Raw genomic sequence first — 16,717 nt, forward strand, 5'->3', positions numbered from 1 at the left:
GAGCTGGGCATCACCCAGATCACGTCTTCAGCTTACCATCACCAGACCCAAGGAGCGTTGGAGAGATATCATCAAACACTCAAATCGATGCTCAAGAAATACTGTTTGGAACATCAGAAAGACTGTGATAAAGGTCTTCCATTCGTTGTGTTTGCTGCAAGAGAATCTCCAAATGAATCACTGGGCTTCTCACCTTTTGAACTACTGTTTGGCCATGAAGTAAGAGGACCCCTTAAGTTACTCAAGGAATGCTGGCTGTCGGAGGAAGATGACGTCAACCTGCTGGAGTATGTGATGAAGTTCAAAGAACGGCTGTCCACTGCTTTACAGCTGGCGAGAGAGTATTTAGGTGCTACTCAGGAGAAGATGAAGACTTGGTATGATAAGAAGTCCAGGTTACGCCACTTTCAGCCAGGAGATCAGGTTTTGATTCTGCTACCAGTTCATGGGCAACCTCTTCAAGCCAAGTTTAGTGGCCCTTATTTCGTGGAGAAGAAACTCAGTGATGTCAACTATGTCATCGCCACACCAGATCGTAGAAAGAACAAGCAACTATGTCACATCAACATGCTATGGTTATATAACAGGCGGGACGAAAATAACCCAGTCTGCACTGTAGCTGTTCCATCCGAGTCTGCAAGTGAAGCTCTCCCATGCAGTATGAAACTGAGTGATAGTTTTGGGAAGAATCCTGATATCATGAATGATCTCCAGACTAAGCTTTCTCATCTACCTCCCGAGGAAAGGCAGGAGTTTTCGGCATTACTGCAGGAGTACCCGCAAGTGTTCCGTGCCACTCCAGGAAGAACTACTGTGTTGATGCATGATGTCGATGTTGGAGACGCAAAGCCAATTAAACTGCCTCCTTACCGTGTGAACCCAGTGAAAGTTCCTCTCATCCAGAAGGAGCTTGGCTACCTGTTGGACCACAAGATGATTTAGCCCTGTCAGAGCGAGTGGAGTTCTCCTGTCACTCTAGTCCCTAAGCCAGGTGGATCACAGAGGCTTTGCATCGACTACAGACGTGTTAATCAGATAACTAAAACAGACACTTACCCTCTCCCTCGTGTGGAAGATTGCATAGACAAGATCGGAAAGGCTAGGTACATAAGTAAGTTTGATTTGTTAAAGGGATACTGGCAAGTACCTATGACTGAACGTGCTAGGGAGATCTCATGTTTTGTAACACTAGGAAAGGCTTTTGCATGTTCTGTAATGCCGTATGGTATGAAGAATGCACCAGCCACATTTCAGAAGCTCATTAATGTTGTAACAGAGGGTTTGGCAGGGTGTGTTTGTTTATATTGATGATGTATTAATCTTCAGTGACAACTGGAAAGATCACCTATGCCATGTCAGTAAATTTCTTGACCGTTTAGTTCATGCTAATCTTGTAGCTAATTTATCAAAGTGTGAGTTTGGTCAAGCTAAAGTTCAGTACCTTGGGTATGTAATTGGTGATGGACATGTTGCACCACAAGGAGCTAAGGTTCAGGTTATAAGTGATCTTCCCAGACCTAAAAGTAGGAAAGAGCTACAAAGATTTTTGGGAATGGTAGGTTATTACAGGAGATTTGTTCTTAACTTTTCTATTCTTGTATCACCACTTACAGACCTACTGAAAAAGGGAGTTGAATTTGTCTGGACCGATAACTGTGAATCCTCTTTCAACAAACTTAAAGCTATTCTATTAAGTCAGCCAGTGCTCGCTACTCCAAATTTTGCTAAGCCTTTTAAGATGGCTGTTGATGCAAGTGATACAGGAGCTGGGGCTGTTTTGCTGCAAGAGGATGATCAGGGTATTGAACATCCTGTATCTTATTACAGTAAGAAGTTCACTCCAGGTCAAAAGAACTACTCCACTATTGAGAAAGAGCTTTTGGCCTTGATTTTGGGTTTACAGCAGTTTTCATTTTATTTGTGTTCTCGTTTTGACCCCATAGTCACACAACTCACTGAAATTCCTTAGTAAGTTTAAAGATGAAAATAAGAGATTGACAAGATGGAGTCTACTTCTTCAGGAGTATTCATTAGACATACAACATGTCAAGGGGAAAGAAAATGTTATTGCAGATTGCTTATCTAGACGTTAGACAGATTGTTTTAGAGTAATAAGAAATTTACTTTGTAAATTTCTTTTTTGTGGGGAGGTGTTACATAGCCTATGATTTCATCATCCTTTGTGTAATTTTAACGCACAGTATGCTGCATGTTTGATCACGAGCGTGTTCTGCCTCAGTTCCCCCCTTCTACCGTTATAGTAGAGTTAGTCGTCATTTCTGGAATTCAGACCAGGATTGTCAACTCTTTGTCCCCATGGCTTCATTTGCGCGTCCTTCTTACAAGTTGTACCAAGCTCTGCCGGCCCCTATATAATGAACTCAGTCTCTGCATCATTGCCACTTAGATCTGCTCCTCATTTTGTTCACATCTCTGTCCTCCCCTATACAGTTATTATTATTGTGAGTGCTCAAGAAATCTCCAAACATCTAGCAGCTGTGTGTAATTTGAGTATAACTGTTATATGCATTTTTTCTTGTACTGTATAGCATAAGTTTAATTTGTAGGCCTAGTGAAGTTTTTGTAATTCATGTAGGGATCTTTATGTCCATGAGTTTTAATATTATTTTGTATCTGTAATAATTTATCTGGCATTCACTGAGTATTATCTGGTATCTCATTTTATCAGGGCTGACTTAGATAAATTTACTTGCTAATTTCGTGTTAATAGAGGCTATTGCAGTTAACCATATATTTAACTTGTGTTTTTTGCCATTACATTATCCTTATGAGTCCTGAATGTTTTTTTGTTAGTTTGAGCATTAAACTTTAACTTGTAATTTTACCTAACTCTTTGTTTTGAACCTGGAACTTTACGGGACAGTAGTGTTTTAGTATTCTCACTTAAAGTGTACATTATCTTTCTCTGTTCCGTAACAATATATATATATAAGATGCTCTGTAAATATCGCTCCACCAGAAACTCACCTGGAGGTATCATATATGTTGCAGGGACGGCTCAGTCTGCTGGTGAGGGAGCATGATATGAATAACTAATGCAGTGTAGAGATATGAGAACGCTGACTGAGCCGTCCCCTGAACACAACAGAAATCCCCCAGCGGAGCGGAAAAGGAGCTGTATATATGGACCACCTTGTATATTTGAGTATTATGTGTATTATTAGTTCATTAAGACCCCACACCATAATCACTTGTGAATGACTGTCTTATCATTAATTTTAGTAGTATTATTATTGTTAGTTCTATAATCATATTATTATAATTATTATTCTTGTTGGTATTATTAATTATTATTATTTTAGTTATATTATTATTATTATTATTATTATTATTATTATTACTATCATTATTATTACTATAATGAACATTATTGATATTATTGTTATTATTATTATATTTTTATTATTATTAATATTATCATTAGTAGTAGTAGTAGTAGTAGTATCAATATCACTATTATTATTATTATTATTATTATTATTATTATTATCATCATCATCATTATCATCATCATCATCATTACTACTACTACTGCTACTACTACTACTTCTACTACTATTACTACTACTACCACTATTACGACTATTACTGTTTGTGCTACTACTACTGCAGTTATTATTCCTATTATTATTACTACAGTTATTATTATTATTATTATTAGCCAACATTTTCCAAATCCCGGGGTGGAGGCAGGACCCCCGAGGAGACCAGTAGCTGTGCTGTGATGTAACTATTAGTATAAAGAAAGAGTGATACTGACTAAAATATATCCGGTTGATTTTTGTACCCCACAAATCTCCCCACCTCTCTTTCTCTCTCTCTCTCTCTGAATATGATTGGTTTAGTTTGAACGAAATATATTGCAGTCATTTTGTTTGCCTTTGTCATTGCCTTTGTGCCGGGCCATTGACTTTCAGAGCAACTGTGAATTTGTTTTTATGGATAAGAGTGATGGTGGAACTTATGAATGGTTTGTTTTCATCTGAGGAAACTGGTCCACTCACAGTTATAAATACTTAGCCGTGTTTACTCAACATTAACTAATCTTTAGTTATGAGCTAGCAATGAGTCTCCTTGGTTTGTAGTCACATTTTTCTCTCATTCTGGCCATAAATTGCCATCAGCTGAGGTGAAAAGAGTTGGGGACATTTGTCAGATTAGAATGAACGCGGTGTAGTGTCTGTGTCTGTGTATGTGACACTGTTGGTATGCGATGCTATGTTGTGTTATGTAACCTTCAGAAGTGTTGTGTTGTGGTGTAAAACGTTGATATGTGTGTAGATATGATTTGTGCGTGTGTGTGTGTGTGTGTGTGTGTGTGTGTGTGTGTGTGTGTGTGTGTGTGTGTGTGTGTGTGTGTGTGTGTGTGTGTGTGTTCTTACCTACCTAATAGTTCTTACCTAATTGTATCTTTACAGGAATAAATCAAGCTTGCACTGTCCCGTGTTTTGAACCATATTTATCATACATATCTTTAAATTTATGAATTTTTTGGCGCACTATTTCATTCGGTACTGCATTCCACTGATCAACCGCTCTATTTGAGAAAATGAATTTTCTTACGTCTTTATCACCACTCATTTTGTACAACAACGTTTCTGATCCATAATACAGTGATGATGTCATCGCTGCTTGAAATACCTTTAGTTTCCAATGGTATGGCATCCCTGTATTTGTAGCACAATATAGGGCAAATTTGCTTGCTGTTTCCTAATTATGTGATTGACGCAACGCGAGGGCAGTGTAGGTCCTGCCATCGTCTTTGAACCACGCACCCCGATACAGGTACTGAGCTCGGTAATGTACAGTACACTCTTGGAAAGTTAATAGGTGTACACCATCCTCACACTTATTAATTACAAAAAAAAATAATAAGTTTCCTTTTCTTTCCCGTACTCTCTGCTTTAGTTCATGACGACAGCTAGTTTTCTTCTGCTTGCCTAGCATGATGTTGCCAAAATAACCGTATTGTCCATAAACATCAGTGTACTGTATGTAAACTTTCAAGAAAATCGTCTACTGGGTGGGATACTTTCAACAGTTTTATCGTTTTATCTAAATAGATAACAAATTAACAGGTAAGATGGGCTCCCTGACGAACCGCAGAGGATTCTGATATTGTGGCAGACCGTAACACACACACACACACACACACACACACACACACACACACACACACACACACACACACACACACACACACACACACACACACACACACACACACACACACACACACACACACACACACACACACACACACACACAGTGTGGGCAAAAACATTATCGTTCATCCTTGTAAGGGCAGCGATAAAAAGGCATTCATGAAAGCAAACACACACACACATATATATATAGATAGATAGATAGATAGATAGATAGATAGACAGACAGATACAGATACATACATACATATATATATGTATGTATAATGTTTATTTTATTCTTCAAGTTAGTGCATTTTAACGGTACTCTAACATAATCGTGCGCTACTGTACATGCGCCGTACAAGCAGAGCGAAAGGAGAATTCTGGACAAATGTGGAAACGAGCATGGAAAGGTTTGAAAAGAATGAGAGAGTGATTTTGATTGAAGACATGAATGGGAAAGATGGGAATGTGAAGGTGGATGGAGTAGTTGGTGTGTGGGGCTGGCCTGCAGAAGCGAATGAGAATGGCAGTGCTCTAATGGACATTAGTGCAAGGAGGGAGTTGGTGATATCCAATACCCCCTTCACACATAAAACAATTCACTGGTATACGTGGCGAGTGATGAGAAGGATGATTGTTGAACTGAATGAACGGAAGGCAATGACTGATTGTGTGTGTGTGAATCACAGAATGAGAAGGTGTGTAATGGATGCAAGAGAACATAGCGGTTGGGGGAGCAGACTTTCTGACCAAGACTTGGTGGCAGTGAAAGTCAAGGTTCAAATGAAATGGAGGAATGAAAGGGAAGGACAGTAGGAAGTAGTTCAAACAAGGAGGGTAGAAAGGTTGAAACAGGATGGGAAAAAGGCACAATATAAGAAAAAAGTGGAGCAATTGGGTAAATATGATTTGGAGCAGTTGGGGGACGTGGAAGGTGGGTGCAAGATATTCACAGAAGAAATCTGTGCAGCATGTGAGATGGTGTGTTGGGTGAAGAGAAAACGAAAGAGGGTGCAAGGAACAGCATGGTGCAATGAAGAGGTGAGACAGGCTGTGGCACAAAAGAAAAAAAGCATATAGTGAGTGGATGAGAAACAGGAGTGTGGAGGAAGTTGAGAGACGGAAGACAGAATAATATGTAGAGAGGAAGAGAGAGGTCACAATATTAATAAGAATGAGTAAGAAGAGCGTGGACAGGGAATTCGGAAGGAATTTGAGTATAAAGTGTAGGGAATGTAAGAATATTTCCCTCAGACAGGGTGATAAACAAGTTAGTCAGAGAGTGGAAGATAAATATGGTATATTGCTAGTGGAGAAGGGGAAAAAAGTTAGCAGATGGAGAGAACACTTTAAGGAAGTACGAACGTAGAGAATGAAAGTAATGCGAGTATAAGTGGTTTGGGTATGGCTGCGAGAAGTAGGGACGTGAGAGGAGAGAAAGAAGTCAGTACGATGAAAGTTGTGGAAGCGATGAAGAAAGCCAAAATGTGGAATCCCCCAGGAATTGATGGAGTCTGTGTTGAAATGCTGAAGCATGGGAGACAGATAGTAGAATGGATGTGGAAGATGTGCAGATTGGCATGGATGAGGTAGAGTCACGAAGGATTGGAAGGCAGATATAATTATTTCCCTGTACAGAGGAAAAGGGGAAAAAGAAGTGTGTAGTAATAATAAAGGCATTTGTCTTCTTAGTGCAACAAGAAAAGCATATGGTAGGATACTTACTGACAGGGTTAGGGAAATAACAGAGGAATTAGTCGGAGAAGAAAAGGGAGGATTTAGGAAGGGAAGAGGTTGTGAAGATCAGATATTCATTCTTAGGATTTTATTGGAAAAGTTTCTAGAGAAAGGAGGGAAGTTGTATGTGCCCTTCATGGATCTGGAGAAGGCATATGACTGGGTGAATAGACAAGGAATGTGGAAAGTACTAAGAATATATGGAGTAAATGGGAAGATGCAGAATACCGTGAAGAATATGTATGAGGGTGCTAAGGCTGCAGTGTGTGTGGACAGTAAACTGAGTGAATTTATCATTTTGAAGCCTGGATTAAAACAGGGCTGTGTCATGTATCCGTGGTTGTTCTATTTGTATATGGATGGGGTTATAAAAGAGGTACAAGGTAGGACAGTGAATGTTGGAGCGGACTTAATGAGAGACGACAGTGTTTGGAAACATCCTGTACTGTTATTAGCAGATGATACTGTATTGTTAATTGAAGATGAAGGGGAACTGCAAGTCATGGTGAATAAGTCTGGTAGAGTGTGTAAGAAAAGGAATCTAAAGGTGAATGTAGGGAGGAGTAAAGTTATGGTCTTTGAGGGAAATGAAGTCACAGAATGAACAGTGAGATTGGATGTGGAGACGGAAAATGTGAGTGCGTTTGAGTACTTGGGTAGTGTGGTGAGCAAGAATGGAAGTTTAGAGTGTGAAGTGCTGGAAAGGGTACACCAAGGAAGAAAGGTTGCCTGTTCTTTGAAAGCAGTGATAAGAAACGATAAAGAGAGCATGGAAGTAAAAAAAAAGCCGCTGCATGACAGTACTGTGATACGGTACCAACTCAAACGTATGGAAGTGAAGCTTGAGCCTTGTTGGAGGGACACAATTCAAGAGTGACAGCAGTAGAAATGATTTATTTGAGAGGAGCATGTGTAGTCACATGGAGAGACAGATTGACAAATGAGGAAGTGAAGGAACGTTGTGGTGTGGATGCGGATGTGATAGAAAGTGTTAGAAATACACTGAGGTGGTTTGGCCATATGGAGAGGATAGAGAGCGAGAGACTGACGAGGAGAATGTATGTGAGTTAGGTGGAGGGGGGAGAGGGAGGGGAAGGCCATGAATGAGATGGAGGGATGGAATGGAGAGGTATATGAGAGAGGGGGGAAGAGAGAGCTGGAACAGGGCAGTGAAATGATGGGGGACATGGCGACATGGATGCGATTTGTTTGTGGCCATCCCATATGGGATTCAGGCGTCTGGCAATATATATATATATATATATATATATATATATATATAATATAATATATATATATATATATATATATATTACTGTTGTTGCCCTCTCTGCTTTCAGTGTCACCATCACAATCTCCATTAATATAACCATCATTATGAAAGTCATTCTCGCCCAACCAAAACACGTTCATAATACAAAGGACAAAATTGATCAAAATGATGAACTTAACCTCAATGGCGCGGCGCATTCGCTGCCCTGAGGTATCAAATGCTTCTTGGGTGTAGGAGGGGAGGATTTTGTATGTGTTAACGATGGCCTTTACCCCAGTTTTGTTACATTTAAAGTCTAGGTTTATGCTTCTTAATATTTCATTACTATTTTACCGACATCCCTACCATCATCATCATTTTCTTACACTTTACTCTTTAATACTATCTCCGACACTCTCATCGTCATCATCATCATCATCATCACTATCAACTTTCTTTGTCCTGTGTTTCGCAGTGAATTCACCTGTATTTTATGTCACTGACATTGCATTTATAATGTAACCGCCAGTTTTGTCACCAAGTCTCATTAAATTAGGTTAGGTATTGATTTTTCATTTCGTTCCTTATTCTTCTTTTCTTTTGACTGATACTGATTGGTTTATGCTACAATATTCTCCTAACAGTTATGACAAATAACTTGCATTTATCGTCACTGAATCTGTAGTTTCATTATTTGGTGCATCTTTCTTGCCTGAATCAATCGTTCGTTTCAGTGTACCTTCCAACCATTTTTTAAACATATATCTTCTTTTACTCTCACTGATTTCTCTGTCTGTGTTTCCTTCACCAATTTCCCTTCCTTTTCATCTTAAATGCTGAGACGGGTTTTCACACACACGACGTTAAGGGAGACAGACAACACACGTCTCAAAACTCGGCAAGGCTTGGGAGCAGGATTTAACGTCTCCTTCCTCTGCTGACGGTCGAGAAGCTGTAAAAAAAGGAATGAAACAGAATTTTAGCATCACTAAATTCTCCACCACGATCACAGAGGAGAAATTATTTGGAGTGACTGATTTTATCACGTCTCTCTCTCTCTCTCTCTCTCTCTCTCTCTCTCTCTCTCTCTCTCTCTCTCTCAGGTAAAACCTGGATAGTCTTAGTCAGTGATTCCACGTCCCTGTCCATAGGCTATCGGTAAGCCTTCTCCTATCTTGGGAGGTTGGGGTGGAGTTTGTATCCCCTCCCCATAAAAAACAACCTCTTGCTTATCAAGAGAAGGAAGAGGGATAGGGGCCAATGCTTATAGCCTGACCCTAACCAAGATTTCCTGGGGGGACCTCCCTCAGGTGTCAGTCTCGCAGGGCTTTTTGGGCCCTGTCATGTTGGCGCCCACCATGATGGTTGTTGGGTAAAGCCTACGGAACCCCTACAACCAGATGATTAGGTAGAGGGACCCCCTAGCCCAGACCCTCCTTTTGATTCAGGTCGTGGTGGCACAGAGGACGCTCGAGTCTGAGGCTCTTAGCACAGGTTTAACCTTCTGAAGGCATTGCGGGTTGGGACTTGGAATGTTCTAAGCCTTTCAAAGGATGATCGAATGCCTTTGTTTCAAGAGAGTTGGGGCGAATGGGGGTCGGCACAGATGCATTCTCTAAAGTGAGGCGACCTGGGCATGGTGAGATCAGCAGTGCTGGTTACACATACTACTGATCTGGCCATGATGATAGTGCTTATCTTAGGGGTGTTGCTGTGGCAAATGCTGCCCACTTTGTCTCTTGTGTTGACAAGGTTACTCAGGCTGATGAGCGCAGAAGGCTGGTGAGACTGAAGCACTCCTTGGGCGTCATCTTTCTTACTGCAGGGTACTCTCCAACTGAGATCAGTGACCTTGAAGAGAAAGAGCTATTCTACACCAACCTTGACTGTTGTGAAACAATGCCCCTCGCAGGATATATTCCTGGTCTTGGGCGACTTTAATGCACTGACAGGGAGGGCTTCAAGGATTGTGTAGGTTCCCATGTCTCTGGAACCAGGAATTCCATTAGGTCTTACTTTCTTGATTTTGCAAATTCCCATAAGTTACAGTAAGAACTGTTGGATCCTGGTTCCAGTGGCCAAATCTTCACTGCTGGACTTGGTATTCCAATACCGGAGGGGTTGCTATGGAGATTGATTGCATTCTTGTTAGTACTCACTGGAGGATCCTTCAGAACTGAAGGGTTTTCAGGAGTGCAGAATTCTTTGCTACTAATCAAACATTTGTTCTTCCTACTCTAAGGCTACAAATCAAAACTGAGAGACTCTCAAGATGCCACCAAAAAAAGTTGCCTCTTGAGAAACTTAGGGTTGAAGAGTGTGTGCATGAATATGCAGTGGCAGTCTTAGATGCTTTCGAAGTGCTCATTACTGCTGAGGATCCTGATGAATGATGGGATACCTTTAACCCGTGGATTGCGCAATTACCCTTTTTTTATCCCACCTACTGGTATGCAAAAAATGAAAAAAAAAAAAAGCTTTTGTTTATTATAAACTTGAAGATAAACATCCAGGGCATCATCTGGTGATAAAAAAATAATAATCTCATTCTCTCTGTCTTTGTGTAGGGCCATGCGTAAGTTTACGCAGGAGAGTAGTGAAAAAATTTAAAGAAAAAAAATGTTTTTGTGTATTATAAACTTAGAGATATACATCCAGGGCATCATCTGGTGAAAATAAAAAATCTCTCTCTCTCCGTCTTGGCATAGCGCCATGCGTAAGTTTGCTTAGGGATGGAGTAGTTAGCGGTGATGCATGGCCAGCACAGCCTGAGCTGTGGATCGCAATCCACGGGTTAAGTGTGCTACCCTGGCATCAGCTGATGAGTGCACTGGAGACCGCCCGAGATCAAGGAGGGGATTCATCTTGCAGGGGACGCTGACCACAACTGAGGAGAGTTGTGCTACGAGACTGGCTGGGGATTGGGAATAGCACTGACTTCTGTCTTGACAGGCACAATTTTCACTGAAGAAGAGGAACGTTAAGGAAATTGCTGAGGAGGTGGAAGGCCATTCTCATTCAAATGACCGCCAACCTCCTTACTGAACCCTGAAGAAGCTCTACTCCAGACCCACCTCTCAGGTTATATCTGTTCAGAGACCAGATGGACAAATCGTGTCGGGGGCAAGTGATTACTGAGCTCGTTGGGCTGAGTACCCTGAGCAGCTGTATATGGCTGAATCTCCCAGTGGAGAGCTTCCGTGGACTAGTGTACGACCATTGACTACTGTCCCACCAGTTGACAAAGCCGTGCCTTCTCTAGATGAAATCAAGAAGGCAGTGGCTAAGTTGAAAAGTGGTAAGGAATCTGGTGTTTGTGATATGCCAGCAGAGTTGATCAAAGCTGGAGGCGAAGCTATGATCAGGGAGTTACATGCAGTCATTGATGTCATTTGGCAGACTGGTATCATTCTTCCTGACTGGACAAAAGGTTTTGTCACCCCGATCTGGAAAGGAAACCAAGACCAGCAAGACAGTAGTAACTACCATGGTATTGCAGTGCTCAGTGTACCATGTAAAGTTCTTGCTTACATTGTCCTGATTTGTATCCTGGACCATTTGCTAAAATTTCAGGGGCCTAAGCAATCCAGATTCATGACCAAGAAGTCTACCGTTGGCTGTGTCTGAGCTCATTGAGTTCTTGTGGAACGCTTTCTTGAGTTTTAACAAGGTTTGCTAGCAGCCTATGTGGATCTAGAGAATGAGTTTGACTCAGTAAATCAGGGAGTGCTATGAGAACTCCTGTGACTCCGTGGGCTCCCAGCAGGGATAATCCAACTAATGCCTGGCTTGTACTAAAAAAAGTGAGAGTGCAGTCAAGTGTCAGGGGAACATTCAACTTCTTCCCAGTAAATTCTGGTGTAAGACAGGGATGTGTCCTTGCCCCCATGATTTTCAACACATGTACAGATTGGGTACTGGACCAGGCTGAGTCTAAGTCACTGTGGGGTATCAACTGGCAATTTCAGGGTTATTGACCTTCATTTTACTGATGATGCAGTTATCCTAGTGAAGTCACTGGAGATACTACTCAGTGCCCTTGAGGAATTTCACAAGAATGCAAAGCCATTGGGATTAATGGTCTCTTGGACCATGACCAAGGTCGAGGCATTTGGTGGCTTGTTGGATGAAGCAGTTCAGTCTGTCCATGCATGTAGTGATGATATAGAACTCTCAGAAAGATTCACATATCTTGGTAGTATGGTCCATAACAATGGTAGATCAGACGATGAGATCTCTCGTCACATTGGTCTGGCCTATGGGGTTATGGATTCACTCAATTCGGGTATTGGTGCTGTAGTTATCTGTGCTGAAGGACGAAAATTTGCATCTTCAAGGCGCTGGTGCTCCCAGATTTACTTTATGGCTGTGAGGCATGGACAAGGAACATTGACTTGAATCAACAAATTGACTCCTTTTGCACTAAGTGTCTTAACAGAATCATGGAATATCTGGTACAACCGGGTGCATAACGTGCGGATACTTTGTGACTCTGAATCGAGGCCTGTCACTCACATAACACGTCAACGCAAACTTCAGCAACATGGGCATGTGGCCCGCTTTCCTGAGGCTAATCCTGCTCATGGGGTGATCTCTGATCGAGTCAATGCAGAGTGAAGAAGGCCAAGGGGAAGGCCATGTAACTCATGGTTGGAGCAGGCCGATCATTCCTGCCAGGAGAAACTTAGAGGAGGAGGTGTCGCTGCTTGGAGGGTTGCACAAAGTGATCCACGTGGGTGGAGTCGGGGGGTGAGTGAGGCTGTGTGCCCGGCGGCGTTTCTCTCTCTCTCTCTCTCTCTCTCTCTCTCTCTCTCCCGAATTTCCAAAAACACCTTGACACAGTAGTGATATATAAGCATGATAAGAGTTCATGTACAGTATATTTCTTCTGGGGTTTCGAACATACGAAAAATCAGTCGAACCCTCTTGATTATTACTGGCTTCAGCGCCTTTGATGTTACCCGAAGATGATCCCTAACCCCTTCTAGCTCAGTTGATAGTCATGTGTATGCAGACTGGATCGCTGACTTGACTAGCCACCAAAGAGACATTCGTATGTCGTTTATACCTACCGATCTATTGAATCATTTCTTATGCATTTATATATCTGTATGTGTTTATCTATCTGTCCATCCAACTATCTATCTATGGCCTATGGAAACTTAGGGACAGGTAATAGACGTTCGTCTTCCTTAGCATTAGATAATAAAGACTATTGTCTGAACTTTTAGAAAGCACAATTTCGATCAACACATGAGATGCACACCGACTGGCGTTGTACATCACCATGTCATCACACACTTAACACAAAACATTAGAACACTGGCGGCAGCGAGGTATCCTAAGTCGAATGTGAACTGTGCTATGAAGCAAGTGCAAATGCAAAGGCTTAAATCAAAATTGCTGCTATTTACATACGCCTTAATCAACCCAGGAGAGATTTTTGGAATTGAAGAAGTTAGTTTATTCTTCACAACCTGTTTTCTCCAAGGTGGTTCTTAAAAAAAAAAAAAAAAAAAAAAAAAAAAAAAAAAAAGCCCCATAAGCTACAAAGAACACAAAAATACAACACTTTGAAGCCAAAAATGTGGAGTGATGACCCAGCGTGATGAAGTGCTTGGCTCATCCCCAGTAGGCTATTTGATGGCCAGGGAAGAGGATTAATGCAAGCCCTGCCATATACAGCAGCTGAGTCAGGGGATTTTTTGTTTTTAACCCACTGAGATCAGGAAGCAAATATCCGTTATGTACACCATTTCTGCAGTACGTAGTACGTTTGATTTTCCTTGGATGATCATTACCCATTTGTCCTTTTTTTCTAACCTATCATAACGTAACAGATAAAGCTAACAGATTACCCTAACCGAGTAGCAATTTAACCTAACATGAGAGTAAGAAAAGAAACGTAACATATCCTGACCTAACAGTTAACTCTATTTAAATAACAGACTAACTTAACCAGAAACAAAACAAACCTAGCAAAATACCAAAAATTCCATGGATAAGAAACAGTGCAATAATGGCACACGGAACGGTAATCAATGGTCATGTTTATTTGCCTTGCTATCTGCTGATAATTTAATTCAGCTTCATATGGAATTTAGGAAGTGGACGGGTTAGCCAGAGCCATAGTAAACACCTCCAGTGCGAGAGCCATTTCTGAAGTTTGATAAAATTGCCATGTGACACTGAGAAAAACTAGAGAAAAAGTCACTCTCATTGAAGGTGTTGGCACTAAAAATTAACTTTAAAAAAGTCACTTTCATTGAAGGTGTTGGCACTAAAGGAAAAAAAAAATCACTTCCACTGAAGGTATTGGCACTAAGAAAATACTTTAAACTGTCACTCAGTGAAGGCATTGGCACTAAGGAAACTGAAAAAGACACTCAATGAAGGTGTTAACACGAAGAGAAAACTAAAATCGTCACCTACTGAAGGTACTGGCTCTAAGTAAAAAACTTGAAACATAAAAAATGCCACTCAGTGAAGATGCTTCCACTAGCACTTGTAAAAAGTCACTCACTGAAGGTGCTGGCATAAAAAAAAAAAAAAAAAAAAAAAAAAAAAACACTAAAGATATTAATACTTTACGTCAAACAGACTACCAGTCTAACAAAGATTTTTGAGGACAGCATAATATTTAGCCGAGATTGAGATTACGTAAATGGATGATGTGCACGTTTTCAAGTACTTGTAAATCAAGATGGCAGCATGGAGGATTAACATAAGAATCCAATAGTAGAAGTTGTTGTAGCTCTGGGTTCATCTGAAAAGGAATGATGTGAACTACAGACTGAAGTAATTCTTGTCCTGTAGTCCATCCTCCTTTCCGGGGATAAGGAGAGTGTGAGGGACGTATCTACAACTGAGTAGCTCCACCGACCAGTTTTATCGGTGCCATCCACTGAGCTCTATAGTATGGAGAGGAGATCTCCGCGGCGAGCGTGTGATTTTGGCCGCCATATTCGAACACCAGCTCTCAAATTCAAAATTCAAATACTTTATTTCCACTAAACAGTGGTTATTAATTGAGATACATTCGCGGCTTATAATACAAAAACATATGTGGAGTATATTTTCTCCGCCTAGTTCAACTAATTATATCAGGTACATTTAGTCAATGAGTATAAAAGAGATACAGACGAATCTTCTTGCCCCACCCCAGGGGGCAGTAATGTAATAGAATTAGCAACAAGATATATTTCTTACTTGTGAAATGTAACGCTATCTCTCTTCGATGAATTCCTGTGCCCATTTTTATATCCGTAAGGTACACAATGGACCATGACACTATGTTTTCCGGAATCATCAGCTGCTTTCAAAAACCCACAGAGCAGCTCAGTACAAAAACACAGGCATCAGGCGTGGTGTAACATGGCTGCCGCTACACCAGCGCCGCCGTGGCGGCTGCTATATCAATTACGTTGTGCTACCCATGAGAAAGTCTCTTCATACTATACAGCTCAGTGGTACCACCGCATGAAAAAGCTCTGCTTAAAGAAAGGAAAGGCTGGCACATGCTACGCAGCTCTTGTCAAAGAGGGATACAGTCTGAATAAAATATTCCCAAGTGTGTCCATGGTAATGAAAGGGTTAACACGATCTTCCAGCTAACTATAGCGGTTAACTCTTCATGTGGTGGCATGAATATGACTAAAAGGTGGAGCTACCTGGTTATACAAATGTCCCTCAACTTCGTCTTTATTCCCCGAAAAGAAGATGGTGAACTGAAGCAGGAAATGGGCAGATTAAGCTGTCATTCCACTGGGTTCACGTTTCATATGTGCCTAGGGCCACAACAAAAACGATAGTGGTATATCTTACATGTGGTTCATTGTTTGATGTCTGTCAAGCCTTCACAAGAGCAAATGTGCATCTCTCTCTCTCTCTCTCTCTCTCTCTCTCTCTCTCTCTCTCTCTCTCTCTCTCTCTCGTGTGCGTGTATGTTGGGGTAAGTGTGTGTGTGTGTGTGTGTGTGTGTGTGTGTGTGTGTGTGTGTGTGTGTGAAATTGTGGGTGCCTTTGCCCTCGTGACTACATGTGTGTGTGTGTGTGTGTGTGTGTGTGTGTGTGTGTGTGTGAAGGCCTGAAGAAGTTATACTCTAATGGCTGTAACATTGGGTTAATTTGCTTTATTATCTCTCCTTTATTTCCGCTTCCAGAACGAAGCCACTTTTTATGGCACACTCACTTGATTCTCCAGTCACAAAGAGGAGCTTCCGACCACCTGCGAGTTATGGACTATAAGAAAGATCAAAATGTCAAAATGTCCTTCTTCTGTTCTGTTGTTTAAAAAATCGCTTTTTAAACAGAAATATTGCCTGTTAAATTATTTGACATAATAACAAGTTCTTGCTGAATAATGATGGGCTTCACTTTAACCGTAAATGAGGAATGTACAATATAGAAACCCATCCATGTTTTCACAGTGTTTGAGAAATTCATTATTATTTTCCATTTCTACGTCTGTATCGAAGCATAATTTTGATCAGCAAGTGCTCAGTATTATGTCAGCTACATTGCTTTCACATGAAATTAATTTATTTTAAATGCAATTT

The sequence above is a fragment of the Coenobita brevimanus genome, chromosome 5 (genome assembly GCF_032717465.1).
Source record: "Coenobita brevimanus isolate Jiangsu-jjx chromosome 5, ASM3271746v2, whole genome shotgun sequence".
Lineage (NCBI taxonomy): Eukaryota > Metazoa > Arthropoda > Malacostraca > Decapoda > Coenobitidae > Coenobita > Coenobita brevimanus.